Source organism: Larus michahellis, chromosome 4 (genome assembly GCF_964199755.1).
Source record: "Larus michahellis chromosome 4, bLarMic1.1, whole genome shotgun sequence".
In the NCBI taxonomy this organism is placed as follows: domain Eukaryota; kingdom Metazoa; phylum Chordata; class Aves; order Charadriiformes; family Laridae; genus Larus; species Larus michahellis.
Window position 1 is genome coordinate 9115674 of NC_133899.1, and position 13784 is coordinate 9129457.

At 36.8% G+C, this 13784-nt stretch overlaps 1 long non-coding RNA gene across 1 annotated transcript in view; it reads left to right on the forward strand.

Annotated features, from left to right (window-relative positions):
• The first annotated feature begins 4795 nt into the window (after positions 1–4795).
• The window catches only part of LOC141741815 (uncharacterized), a 66359-nt gene continuing 57370 nt past the window's right edge, over positions 4796–13784 (forward strand). Inside the window, exon 1 of the long non-coding RNA XR_012586485.1 lies at positions 4796–4935. This is a non-coding gene — a long non-coding RNA (uncharacterized LOC141741815). The remainder of the gene's footprint in view (positions 4936–13784) is intronic.

A 13784-nucleotide genomic window follows, 5' to 3' on the forward strand; every position in this document is an offset into this window, starting at 1 on the left:
TTATTTATAGAATCCCCACTCTGGCAATATGAAAACAGGTTTTAGTGATAAATTCTTTTTAAAGAGTATGTGTTCAATTAAATATGTAACCAGATGTTATTGGTATGCCTTCTTAAGTAACAGCCTTTGTTTTACTTCAGCCACTGGGGATGCTATATTTCCCATCTCACTTTTACTCAATTCTATCAAGTATTCGCATTTTACAGGCATTACTTTAACTTCTTGCCGTGCTAAGTTTCTTGTATCCTTATGCATACAAATATTCTCATCAGGCCTTTCTACAATCAGAATAAAACTTACTCTTAATATATTAAAATTCTAACAATATAACTGTTGCGGTAACTATTAATATAATTTTTTGCTATCTGTTCAGCATAATTAAACTGAAATAATGGCAAAAAATAAGCCCAGCTACAAGGACATCATCTGTACTAGCACTCGTACAGATTTCATTCCTTTCTGTTCTGCAGCTGTAGAGGGGGTGGTGGCCAGCTGAGCTCCTGTCCCACACAGCAGATGTAGCTGGGAACAAGAAGACTTATCTACTTATCGCCATTAACTGATGCTTTTGCTAATCTTTCCGCTGTTTCTTAGACTGAAGACGTCAAGTTTGTGAATGTTGATATCACTTAAATGTTAGTTAAAAGAAACAAAGCAAAAAAACCCAAAACTGATGTGGGAAAGGTAGGTGATGGAACCTTTGGGTGATCCACCTTCCCCTTGCATCCTCTCCTTGCTGTCCTTCATCGCTCTGTTTCAAAGCAAATGCACCAGTGCATCTGGAAACCATTCTGACGCCTGCTTCAGAATTCTGAGAGCACTGGTGTGAAGGGAAGTGCACCTGTGTACACCACGGAGAGATTTGGATTAGATGCAGTTTTTTCCCTTTCGGAGCAGAGAGGCAGCTCATCTTTTCCAAAAACATTTAACTGATCATGGAAGAAGTGCAAACCTTCTTCAACCTGGGTAAAGGAAATACAATCTGCAGCACTTAGCAGAAATCTCATTCAAGAGACTTCAATAAACGGTTAACTTCTAAATTCATTTCAACTCATGAACAAAAGGGAAGAGCCTTTTCTGTTAATCCCCTTACTGCAACATAGGTGCGTGATGATAACTGGAGGAATTTTTGTCCAGATGTTACACAATATCCTGGAGTAAAGCAAGCTTTGAATCATTTTCACTTCCCAGGTTGGGCTGCTTTTATGGTTTTGGGAACAGCTTGAGTATGTTTTGTAAAAGTGCAATAGCACCTGAAAAGCTGTATCATCATGATTTAGAGGTTTTAAAAATATCCCTGTTGTTAATTCATCATAAAACATAATAACAACATTTTAATGTGCAATTTCAATGTTATGTTCATTTTCATGAAACTTTTCTTGTCCTTTTAGGAGACTTTTATAAATCTGATAAGAGAATGGAGGGATCTGCCTTGAGCCTATCAGTGTTAATTTCAGAGACCAAGGACAATTCAAATAATAGTACTTTGCAGTCATTTTAAACTGAAAGAGGGTAGATTTATATTAGATATTGGGAAGAAATTCTTTGCTGTGAGGGTGGTGAGACACTGGCCCCGGTTGCCCAGAGAAGCTGTGGCTGCCCCATCCCTGGAGGTGTTGAAGGCCAGGTTGGACGGGGCTTGGAGCAACCTGGGCTGGTGGGAGGTGTCCCTGCCCAGGGCAGGAGGTGGCACTGGATGATCTTCATGGTCCCTTCCAACTGTAACCATTCTGTGATTCTATGATATAGTGAGTACAGAAATTAGGATTTTTTAATTTAAAATACAAAGACCTATTGAAGATGAAATGCTGTTTGAACATCAGTTGGAAGATACCTTCTGGTATAGCAAGAAAAAGGTGTTTTTTTGATAAAAATGTCCTAAAAATAAGCATCCTAAAAATGCTGAGGAATAACTGAGGGAATAATCCATAAGGGCTTACTGAAATATTATTGTTTTTTCTGTAATAGGACTCAAATGTTTCTTTCAAGGACCAGTCTTCCTATATAATAAGAGGTATAATATAATATGTCTCTCATATAATAAGAGCAGAGAAGAAGTAACCTCTCCTGCTTCCTTTTAGCACACACCGTTTTCTTGCAAGGGTCTTACCTTCCTTTGAGAAACACACAGCAAGCTGCACTGACATTTTGCAAAAATGGTCAGTATGAAATTATTCTGGGTAGGTCTAATCACACTCTTAAGGGAATGCCAGTGTGCTCCATTTTATAGAGTCTGTTATTCCTTTATACATGCCAGCCACATTGATATTTATTGCCTTATACCTTAGTGTAAATGGAGAGATCTGGCTATATAATTGCAATTTTCAGTTTTCTGCTGTGTGAAGTGCAACTTGCAGAGCGCCATTCTGTAGTTATTTCTTAAAGTTAAATAAAGAACAATTCATGGGGCCTGGAAATCTAGAATTCTCTGTGGCATCTTCTGCTTTTGTCATCTAAGTTAGCTTTTACTCCTCTTTGCTGAAAATGGAAACATTTGGTCTAGAATTGTAATAAATTAGTTGCAAAGGTTATAAAATTTTGGCTTAAGTTCCTGTTTCTTGACCTACAAGGAAAAAATTCCTTTGATTGGAGTGATAATCACGGATATCTTCATTAGATTTTGGAAACTTTTAGAACCAAATAAGTTCAAATTTTTATAAGGGGTTGTATTTCAATCTTTAAAAGAATACATTCCCATAAGGGAGAAATCTGTTCAACTGCATCGTTTTCCAGAATGCAGAGTTTCTCAGAGTTCTTAAGTTGATAAAATGTGGTAAATTCCTCCATGTTTAATACATGAATCAGGATATGATCCCGAAGTTTGTGGGAGGTTTCCTAAAGTTGAAGGTTAATACAAAGTGGGAACAAGTACCTAATTGTGTTGCTGAGCTTTTTTAATTGCTTAAGTTTTGAATAAAACATAATGCAAAGACCCAAACCACACAGTTGAGTAATCCTGTCGGCACTGTTGGGGCAAAGAAATTATATTACTAAAGATTAAATATGAATAAATACAACATATCATACATTTTTATATTTAATTTAAACATTTAATGTAACAGCTTCACAATACAGAGAAAAATGAACTGGAAACTTCCTCTTTAAAAGCGTGCAGCTGAAAATACCAAAGCCAAATCCCCCAGCGTTAGTGGAAATGCTAGGGAACGTCTGCCAAAAGGGGGACCTTTGCTGAATACACACTGTTCAGATCACAGCAGGGCCTGTTATTTATACTAGTTAAGTGGCATAGCTGTTTGCTTGAAAATGCAAGCTCCTAATGTATTATAGTTTGGAATACGAAATACCAACTATTAGTGCAGTCCTGCAGTGATAACTCTAATCAGCCTACCAAAGGAGCACTGTGGAAGTATACTATTCAGCGAACATGAAATGTGACTGGGGAGGAAGGAGAATGGTGGATGTTGATCTGACTACACAAAATGTTTCAAAAATGTAGTCTTCTTTAAAGAAGCAAAGCACAAGAGACCTACTGCTCTCAGCTGCATCATTTCTGGTCCAGAACAGTTGCCTTGGAAAAAGGCAACTGTTGATCCACCTTTAAAATCATGAAAGTCAGCTTTGACAAAAGAAGCTGAGATAGTGCACAACTCTACTGCTAAAAAAAGAAATATAAAACCAAATCATAGAATCACAGAACGGTTACAGTTGGAAGGGACCTTAAAGGTCATCTAGTTCCAACCCTCCCTGCCCTGGGCAGGGACACCTCCCACCAGCCCAGGTTGCTCCAAGCCCCGTCCAACCTGGCCTTGAACACCTCCAGGGATGGGGCAGCCACAGCTTCTCTGGGCAGCTTGGGCCAGGGGCTCACCTCATAGTGAAAAATTTCATCATGGTATCTAATCTTAACCTGAGTCTTTATTTCTCAGCAAATTCATCCTTACCATAAAGATGGTGTGGTTTGAAAGAGGTGAGAATCGGGATGATATTCCACTTGATATTCCTCGAAAATAGAGGCACTCTGCTAGCTTTTCCTGAAATAACATAAAATATATATATCTTACTGGACTCATCCTTAATATCAAGAAATCCAAAGTGGTAAAAAAGTCTACCTTTTGTCTCAAATTTGTATATCTACTTCATCAGTAATCGTATTCTCCCTTCTGGTGCAGAATCTCAACACTGTGTAGTCTTTGTCCATGAACAGTGGACCTAAAAAAATGAAGGAAATACATTGTAAAGTTTAAAAATCTATTTATACAATACAAAAAGTAAGAAAAGTTCAAAATCTTGAATATGGATAGTGTAAACAATAGATTAACTACAGGTGCTTTACTATAGCATAAACTATAGACTAAACTCTAACTCAGTAAATTGGCAGTAAACTCTGGGAAATCCTAGGTACAAACTCTGTTCCAAGAAATATAATAGCCTACTTCAAATTTTTTCCTTCTGACTAGTTTACTGTTGTTTAAGATGTTACAGACTACCATGAAAATGAAGTTCAGAGAAAATTTATATAAATATACATGCGTGTTAAATTAACTTTATTTATCATTTAATTTTCATATGTACTGAGCTTAGATAACCTTCATTAGCAGTACTTGAAATGGGTAAGTAAGAACAAGTTACATTTTTTCTCACTGCACTGAGTAATACTGTAGAAAGGGTCAAGGTGCTTAAGTGTTTCCAGCCACAAGCTGACCATGGTGGAGTCCTGACTGCTCCAGGAAGCCTTAATGATCCTGCCCGGCCTCACCTGGGGCCCCAGCCACACCTTGTCCCCTTAAACTCAGCCCTGGGCTAGTAAGCTCCTCCCCAAGCTGTTGTGGAGGAGAAATGGTCTCCAGCTCAGTCCAGAACCTTCTTGTTCCTGACCTCTGGTTTGATTTTTTGACTGGACCTCAGACCTGCCTTCTCACCCTAGAGGTACATCGTGACATGGGCTCTGGGTGGTGAGGCTCCCTGTCCTGCCAGGTGGGTTATCATTCCCAGGCTGCTCCCTGGTAACCTGTAACTGAGATTGGAGTCATCTCAAAACCTGAAGCTACAGGAAATAATTGCTATTGTCCCTCTCCCATGAATGAGAGCTTCTCCTGGGGGAAAAGGCTAACATTCGCAGAATGGCTGAGGTTAGAAGAGGCCTTCGGAGGTCATCTTGTCCAAATTCCTTGCACAAGCAGGCAACCTATTCCTGTGCTTTGTAAAAACTGACTCGTTTCACCCGTTTTTAAAAATATTTTGTTTACTTTAAATCCAGATATTGTGTTTAGAGCTTTAATACCATGGTTACAGCTGCTTGTTGACTTCCATGGTGATGTTTCAGAGATTAGGTATAATTGTAAGAATGTCAATTAGTCATTGGTATTACCGTGTTTGAACGTACAGCAATTACATGGTATTAAAATAATTTAACATTTCAGAAACATGAGGTGACCAGGAAATTTCTACTTTGTAATGCTTATATCTTGTGGTTTGCTTTAATTTTCTTAGTGTTATGTATAAAGTAAATAAGTTTTGGATCATCTATTTATTTCTTTATCAAAAATGGTCTGGTTGGTACTATCAAAATAAAGACAGTATTCTAGGCTTCTCTATTCTGAAGCAAAGTAAGGAAGTCATTGTTCATATTTTTTCATTAATTTTTATCCTAAATCTTAACAAATGTTGCAGTTACAATATTTTTATAAGTGAAGAGAGTTAAATGTCATTTTGAAAATCTTAGATTTGTTGAACTGATGAACACACTTCATTATAAATACATCTTGTTGCATGATGTGATTATAACTTTGGTTACTGCACGTCTCTACTCTTTCTACTTCCTCTATTATTTCACAAAACGTAATTATTTGTGAAAAAATGAAGGGTGGTTTCAGTTTTAATTTGGAGAGAACGGCCATGACCCATTGTTGACAAAAGACAGACTTGTCAGCTCTCAAGATTACTTCCTTCTTGCAAATCAGCGGTACCGGACCTTTTGAGTGCCTGACCTTTGTGCCGTGCCTGGGAAGGCTCAAGTAGCCATATGGTGCCATTTTCTATCATCAGCTCTGAGCAGGTTGAAACAGCATCCAGCTGTTTTATTTACAATACTTGAATAACTTAGAAGAAACTTCAAACAGTTCGAGAGTTCTAGGTGGTTTTTGGTCAACGGTCCCTTAGAATTTGAGTCTTTTTGGTGGAATTGTCTGAATTTAGTTCTTGTACTGTAGAGGGATGTGGTCGTCACAACAGTTCCTGTCTTATTTATAATGGTATTTCTAAACAGTATTTCTTCTAGGTACTATTACAGCTGATGGACTGGTATTGGTTAGTGATTGACATTTACTTAGGGCCATATATTCACAGATTCAGTATTACTCTGTAAACAAATAACAACGTTTATGTTTGTGCAGCCAAGTGCCAAGGTACAGTGCAGTGACCTGATGAAAAAGCCCTTCCCTTGTGTGAAGTCAGGGCACTCTTCCACCTCTGACATCTTTGTCCCCTTTCCCTGTTAATGGGAGTGATGTGAATCGTCTGTGCACTGATTTTACCTTTTTTCCATCGTATATTATTTTTACTGAATTCTTTGTTGTCCATATGATTATTTCTTCTGAATCGGTGCTGCCACTGTTACCATCTTTGCTGTGCTTGTTCCACTGGTGCTCCTGAAAATGAGGCGAAAACTGCAACAGATCAGCTTTTCCTAAATGTCAGTCTGGTAATATCTGCTGTAGTGGAGCTTCAAGAGGATCAAAGGATTGTTGATGCTTACGCTTCATTCCGAAATGCGTAACTTCATGTATTTATAAATTTCTGATTGCTTTGTCAAGGATTTGTTCTGAGGCTTGTAGTCACGTTTTGTCATAGATCTTGGTTGTGAGTTAGTCCCTTAAGAATGCCCAGTATCCAAAAGATGAACTAATTGGTTATTTTTTGTTCTGAGTAACTTCTTACTTTTTTTAGATTGTGACAAATTTGGGGTTTTTTTATACTTATGCCACTTGTGTGTTCATAACATGGTTTCATAATTATCCTGCTCTGCCCCAGTTTGTTTCAAAGTAAGGGCCTCAGTATCTGCTGTTGTCAGTGACAAGGAACTATTTTGAAAATTTTTCCTTTTTTTCCCTGGTAATTACTCATGACAGATACAGTGTAGTGAGCTAGTTAAACCTCTTTTGGTTGTTCAGTGTGCTAGAGTTTAAAGTTAGGGATAATTTTTTTTGTAATTCCTTTCTTGTGGTTGGTTGTGTGTTAGTTTGTTTGACAGTACGGTACAGCAGGCCGCAGCGCCATTCAGAGCCGCGGAATCAGAGGTTCCACTTCTCCTAACGTCAGTACGTTACATAGTCTCATGATTCTTCTGCAACAAAGAAAAGGTTTTCTGGTTTTGTTATTTTTCTGTAGAATAGTCACATCTAACCGAAAGATGGATTTCTCGTTTTGAAGCTATGTAAACTGCAATATATGCACCTGTAGCTACATTATTTTTTTTTTTTTTTGAAATCGTATGATGAGTTTTGTGCCAAAAGAAGTGAGTTGTATAAGATGCAGCCATTTTCCTCTATCAGGAACTCCATGCAGAAGAACAGGAGAAAATTGACTGCCTATTGGGGAGGGGAGGTGTGGAAATACTGGAACCATTTTAATCCTAATTGCTTCCTAGCAGCACTAGCACATCTCTAATGATAGATCTAACACAATTGGATACAACAACAATAAAACAAGTAATTCCAATCGTATAAGGCTGACAGTAGTTTTGAGGTCATTTTCTGCAAGTTGATCAATAAGAAGTTCACATCATATAATCCACATTGAATTTATTCCTGTAATACATCTTAACTTCAAGTGAAGCAGTGGTTAATTGCTAATCCATATTCATTGAACAGAACAAATGAGGACAGCAAGAGTAGATACTTCATGTACCATCACATCAAATGTGTAACTTCTGAGCTCAGTTTTTCATACAGATCACTTGTGTTTGTCTATCTTCTGTCCCCAGGACTTCAGAAAGTCTTTAGAGATTATCACAGAATTTGACTGACTACAGTTGGTGCTTTCATTGACAATGCCTAGTATTAATTAGACATTTTGAGTTATATATATCTTTTTGATTGTAGTTATTGTTGATCTTCAGAATCTGCTTGCATTTTAAAAGATTGGTTGTGTTTTAGTAATTACTTCTGCAAAGCACCCTTTTAAATCTGTCTGTCTTTCATTTTTAACGTATTAAACTTCCAATTGAAGCTCCTAGGTTGTTCTTGGCATAGTAAACATTTAATTTTAAGGCTCACCTTTGAGCACAGCATGCTAGGTTTATCGTACAGTTCTTAGGGCTTAATCGAAAGCCCACTGAGGTTGACATTAAAAAAAAAAAAGTCTCTCTCTGACTAGTCAGCTTTGGGTAATGTTCCTGGTCTTCTCCCTGATGTGTATTAGTCGCAGATTGATCCCAGTTGGGTACAGCTTTATCAAGCGTTTGCCAAGTAGTTTTATGTATTTCAGCAGATAGATTACTCACATGTATAGGGATACATGAATCATTTTCTGAATTATTTTTGTTCACTATTGCTGTCACTTGATTTGTAACTGAAAGAAAATTATTTTAGTTTTCTACTAGATAATGATGTGGGCTTGTAATAGATGAGGAACAAGAAATCGAACTTAGTAAGCCATTAGCAAATAATGAATATTCATATCCTTGTAGAAAGATTATTTTTTCCTCCTGAAGAAAACACAAGTATTTATATGAAGAACTGCATTCTGCAGAATTGATTTGGGGGGGGGAACGACGGATTTATGTGGATCTCCAGTACCGATTGTGTTTGCGATCCATGTCTTATACTATTTGGCTTCCATTTTACTGGTACTTCTTCCCATTAATAGAAATTGAATTAAATGGAATACTTTTAATGGAGTTAAATTCATTAAATACATGGAAAATTAATCCATTAAAATATACTTACAATAAAATATGACATATACTAGTATTTACATTCAAAATTCAAGACTTGATTCCCAGAAACCTAGTAGGAAAAGAGATGACTTCTGTGGACAATGAGATGAAGAAGAGCTGATTTGTTATGGCTAGATAAATAAGAAAGAAAATTGAATGGTTTTGCTGGCGGATTAGCAGAGGCTTTAAGGATGAGATTTTTAAATAAAACAATGCATTCCCTTCTGAGTTTAAAAGAGAATACCCTTTTCTGGTGGAAATGTTTCTCAGATGGTCCCTCTTCCAGTACTCTGCCAGGCTCGAAGTTTTAGAAAGTTTTCTTTCCTGCTGTGACAGAAAGTATCTAACATTTTTAATGATTACAGCATATTTGTATAGTCTGATTAAGGATTAATATTTACCACCACATATGTCATCACCAGGGAAATTGCCATGTCCAAATTGGAATTTAGTATCTAATTTGGTATGCAGTATCATTCTATATATATGCTAGCACATGCCTAAATTGCAATTTTGTTTATGAATCACATGTAATATCTTCCCTGAGCTGGATAGAAAGCAAATCTGGAAACAAAAAATAACCAGACTTCATTTTATTAGGCACTTGGAGTAATGTAATAGGAAGTATAATGACATAATATCTCATCTGCATCTGTGACAAGATGCACATGAGTTGGCAAGTACCAACAGGCTGATGATCGCAGTGATCTTTGGGGACAGAGCGTGAGTGGCTGGGTTCTGCTGAAAAAGGAGCCCTGCAGAAGGCACCCGTGTCTTTGAAAGGTTGAAAAAGGTTTTGGAGAAGTAGGAGGAGTCCCACAGGCACTTTGTCAGGGAAGATTTTAGAACAGGTTTTAGAATGGAATTTTTAAAATATTGATTTGATGTATTGGATATGAGAATCCCTTGTTTGCATAAGAATAGATTTAACAAATTGGAAAATCTGCAGTTCCTGCCTGTCTGTAGTGCAACATAGATTGCGTGCCCTACACGTCTTAGCGCTTACTTTCTCAATGCAGCAGAAGCATATACTTTTTAATATGACGTTACCCTGTATTTTTCATTTGAAATACTGGTTCTTAGTAAATTTCTCACGAGTCACTTGGATTGCAGTTAGGGTGGCTGCATTCCCTTTTTTCCATTTCTTGTCATACAAATTTTTTAATGATTTATTAGCTGTGGGAAGCTTTCTCAAGTTTCAAGCTGAGATGGGTATCTAAACATGTGCTCTAGTTCAGTCAATAAGCAGTACCACAGAACAAACCACACAAATCAAACTACAGGATTAAAGTGGTTCCTTTGTCTGCAGATCCGTAAAAAGGCTGATGGCTGTGTAATAATACGGTGTTCTGACTAGACTTCAGTTTGCATGACTTGACTTTCGCAAATCGGAAGATCTTGCATCCATCTTTCACTGGAACAGTGAGGTTATTGCTCACATTGAGCACTTTGCCTTGAGACTGTGCACATAAATACTCTGTGAACATGAAATCTTCATTGTCTAGGGATGGAGTGTTGGATAAAACAATATCTTCTGTTTCAACTATAAGTGTATATAGAGTGGATGCGAGTGTTTGGCGTCATTATGAGCAAGTGGAATCACTGTATAACAAAAGTTTTAACTTCTATTTATTATAATTCTCTCCTCCTTGGGAGATGTGAACCCTGCCAATATTTATAATTATGTAGCCTGTGTTGAAAAATTGGTTTTATTTAATACTTAACAGAATTTAAAATTTATTTTACTTTCTTTTGACAAGCATTCAGAAATTCCCTGAAGCAGATAATATAACACAGAGAGAAAGTCTGGTTTATGAAGCTCAATACAAAAGTGTTGGTTGGTTGTTTTTTTTTTTTTTAGACTTCTGCCCTGCTGTGAAGCAAATTATTGCCGATTTCAAAAATTATGACCTAGACACTTCAAAATTCGGGTGAATTTTGACTTGGCTGTGTTTGGTTTTGAGCAAAGAGTTAGAAACACATGTTTTATGATTTGAAAATACAACAAATGTTGCTAACTTTAAGTAGAATTAATTTGGGGGGCAGGAGACCAATGATATGCAGGATTCATAATAAGATGTATCTCTTTTTCACGTCTCCTTTTCTTGTTTGTAAAGGACACTGAATTTACACTTCCACTATAGTGCATGAAAAGAGGCTCTTACACTAACTAATTAATGCAGATATTCCTTGTTTTTTAATGACTGTACATACTGTTAGAAGATACTGAGCATATAAACAAAGAAAATGGAAATGACAAGTGAAATTACTGAACACTAAAAATGTCCGTATAAGACAGTTTGGTGTTAACTTTTTCAGAATATACGAAACATATATTGCCTTATCTGATTTGTTGTGCTCTGCGCTAGCTATGAACTTTACCACAGGAAACAATACGATATAAATTAATTATATGTTATGGAAATCATAATGAGAATAGAATGTATTACAAAACTTATCCGTATTTACATAAAACTACTATCTAGTGTGACTACAATTGACAGAATAATATCTTTGTTATAGTCTATTGAAAGGTTTGCTATATATCTTCTGAGTGACTATATTTGAGAAAATACTGTTGTTAGATTAGATACTTTTATTACCACCGTTAGTAGGATTCCCTTGAAAACTATCTGTAACACCTCCTTTTCTTGATGTTTCTCCTGGGATTTAGTTTTCATATTAGACTGCATTTTACACAGAATAAGCAAAACTTGGAACTTTCAGATTTCAAACTCTGCCACGTCCTTTTGTCCTTTTCTTGTTGCATTGAGATGTAACGTGTGGCCTCAGTTTAGCTGAGTGATGTGCTTTGATGCCAGGCTCTGCCCTTGAGAATTTCTGGTGGCTTTGCTTCGGAATCTAGCCTGTGCTGTATGCTCCAGGCAACACTGAAAACCACCATAGTGGTGCTTTTAGAATACCTTTCGCGATGTGATAATATTAATAATATAGTGATAAAGGTCCATGTGTTTGGCCTTGCTGTTTTGTGCATTCATCAGTGCCAAAATTGCAGCTTTTTCCTTTCCCAGTAGCTTCCTGTTTGTTTCTACTGTGTTCTTTCAAACTAAAGATAAAAATTGATTACTGGGCGTATGAGACTTTGTTTATACCTACCAAAATGGAATATATTCTCCGCTCTTGTCTTTCTCCAAAGACACTTTCATAATGGCATTAAACCCAGCACACACAACAAAGCGTGTGACCTGCATGTAAATTATCCAATATGAATTAAGAATACAATCAACACTTTGGCGGCTCTGCAAATTAAAAAGTGTAAACTGTCTTCAGACCTTGGCAAAACATTTGTAATGAATTGGGCCCTTGACTTTACTTTCAGACATTTCTATATTAAAAGAGGCTGCATTTTTATTTATAGCTATTCAGTGGAGCACAGCGAAATGATGAGCTAAAATTCTGCTAAGAAAAAAGAAAAAAGGTTTTAATTGGTTACTAAATATTTACGATGAGCTCCGAAAACAAGTCTTTGCCTGATTAATTCTGTGGGTAGGAACAAGTACTTTAGTATTTTTTGGTCTTTGGCAATTAAAAACAATGGGCAAAATGGTGTTACAACTGGTGTAAAGAGCAGCTTTTATGAATTATGGATGTCTGCTTGAAAAGAAGGTCTTTATATCAGGTTTGTGTGTTAAGCAGAATAAGTTTTTAAGATTTTTTTTTTTTCATTTTGTCAAGAAATAAAGCACAGTGAATTTAGTATGATCCAAACCCTTCTCTTCTTACTCCAGTATTTCTCTTTCCTTTTCCAGTGGAGCAGCTGAGTAAGGATGCATCTTTAATGGGCACTGCAGTCGCTCTGGTCACTTCAGTAACACCTTTGAGAAATGTGTTGATTCCTATAGCAGAGTCAGAAAGATATTTAGGATTCAAAGTTTGTGAGGAAAACCACCATCAGTAAGAAAATAGAATGCTAGGATCAAATGCTGGATCCTGGAACTGTCTTACTCAAAAGGAATTTTGCTGATCTCATGCTATTCCTGTACAGTGTATACAGTACCGGGTACATGGACAAGCTTTTGCAGTAGGGTTTATATTACAGTGACTCTGGCTGTTTGAGGTTATTCCTTATGTTGACTTCTTTCCCAGGGCTGTCTTGTTTTATAATACCTGGATCTTACTGAAGAAATAGAGGAACAATCGTTGTGTTAGTCTTATATGGAAACCTAAGGACCCTCGAATTGCTGATAGACCAGAAAATATGAAGTTGAGAATACAGCTGGCACGTTTCTGACTATGGTTACTTGGAGGTGGTAAATATTTCTTCAGCTTATTTGGAGCCGTAATGCCCGATAGAACGCACAGATTTCTAAAACATATTATCTTGATGTATTAGAAACAAAAGTCTTGGTGATTCTTCATGAGAAAAATTATTTGCCGGCTCTCATTCTCAGTATGTAAAAGACTGTATGCTACTAGCTGTCTTACATCAAGATTTCAAATTTCAGGCCCTGTCTTGCACAGAGGATTTTAAAAACTTTTTTTTCTTCTGAAAACAATGACAAACGTGATGCTCTAGTAGAATGTAATGGATTATAGGAATTATTAGTATACAAAGAGACCAAAATCTCATTTCCCACTGGCAGTGAGCCATAAGTTCCTATTTAGACCTGTTTCAAATGGAGGAACTCTACAAAAGGGAAGGCAATTGTGAGCATGCAGACATCGTAAGCTGCTGATAGAATGCTGTACATGTTCTTGATGTGTTCTTTTCAAAATTCTTTGTGTATGTTTTCAGGGAAATCAATTCTCCTCAGGGAAAAAAAAAAAGGCAACAAAACACAAAAAATGAGCCTAGGCCTAAGTGGGAAAACAACCTGCTGCAGCAGCAAAGGCTAATCCTAAGCCATGTATTTACTCACCTAAATAA